The sequence below is a fragment of the Clupea harengus genome, chromosome 20 (assembly GCF_900700415.2).
Source record: "Clupea harengus chromosome 20, Ch_v2.0.2, whole genome shotgun sequence".
In the NCBI taxonomy this organism is placed as follows: domain Eukaryota; kingdom Metazoa; phylum Chordata; class Actinopteri; order Clupeiformes; family Clupeidae; genus Clupea; species Clupea harengus.
In genome coordinates, this window is record NC_045171.1 from 15,069,274 (window position 1) to 15,070,850 (window position 1,577).

The following is a 1,577-nucleotide window of genomic DNA, read 5'->3' on the forward strand; positions in this document are numbered from 1 at the left end:
GCAGACACCCATACCCCCAGTTACATGGGGCCTTCACATGCTTTCAGAAAGATTGGAATTATGAGTTCCGAGCACATGAATGCAGGGCTCTCAAGTTTTGAAGACAGGCAAGAGTGACATTCATTTTGGTTGGGTGCTGCGGCATATTAAATTTATTATAAATATTTTTTTTCTGCGTGAGAAATACAATGTGTGGCGGGAGGGCGTGACTAAAGACCGAAATGAGTGACTGTCACTCTCAATGCGTGACACTTGAGAGCCCTGTGAATGGTTAAACTAAGTCATAATCAGTAGTGGGGAACCTTTTATATGAACCTGAGTTGCCAAGTAGTGATGTCAGGAAGGCGTGTCACTACCAAAAATAGCATTCAATTCAATTCAATTCAATGCAATTCATATAGCGCCAAAACAATAACATTGCCTCAAGGCGCTTGACAGAGTCCAGAACCTGAACCCCCCTGGAGCAAGCATAAAGGCTACAGGGGCAAAGAACAACTCCACTTCCCTGGAAGAAACCTTGAGCAGAACCTCAGCTCATCAGGGGGGACCCATCTGCTTGGAGCCGGCTGGGTAGAGAGATAGATAGAAAAAAGGGAGGGGGGTGGCAGGAGGGAAGGAGGGGAGAGAATGAGAAACATGGCAGATTAATTCATACACGTATCAGGATAAGCATGCTAACATAGATGAGGCAAATGTACACAACCCCATATAAACATAAAGATGGTATGTACAAGATACATACTAAATTAATAGAGAAAAAAATGGGGAGAGAGCATTCAAGTATTGTACAACAGCTTACAACAGTATGTTTGTAAAGTTAGTATTACAAGGGTAAGTAGAGTAATGAAACAGAAAACTATGTTGTTGGTGGCAATTATTTACTTTATGGGTAGATAACCTAGCACAAATTATGTAGATGTGTCATGAGTGGGATAGAATTAATGTATCAATAGAAGAATATAATTTGTTTATTTCATAGGCTACTATCGCGTTTTGGGCCTACATTTGTATGTGTCTGGCAGTGCACCAATAAAGTCTTTTTCATAATGAGAAAGTTAGATTTAAGTTAATTGCTGAACATGGTTCACTGCATATAGGCCTAGGTCTTCTTATGTCTATGATTCACTGATTAAGAGGTCATTTGGCTCTGATATTTTGTGATGAGAAAACATAGAACATAAAAACTGTGGCTTCGACAAGTGGCTTAAAATAGCTTCCTTTTTTGCGCTTGACTTCCGACAAGGACTTGAAGGCAGCAATAAACACATCCGTCATGGGTGGTTCTCAGTGCTTTTACTAACAAGAAGTCAAAGCGCTTCCTTATACTCTCTCTTTGCTGAGATGGAGTCACCAAGTTTGATTCTTCTAAGCTGTTTCCTGATACAATGCTACGGTAGCAGACTTTTCTTATACTAATGATGTTCAATTTATTCTAAATGCGGATATAAACGTTCCTTGCTAAATGACAGTAAGGAATAATAGTAGTTTTAAATTGTCAGGCTCAAGATGTGCTAACAGTATAGGGTGGAATTACAAATGTAACCATGAATCAATGACTGTGTTCTTTTCTCTTGAAG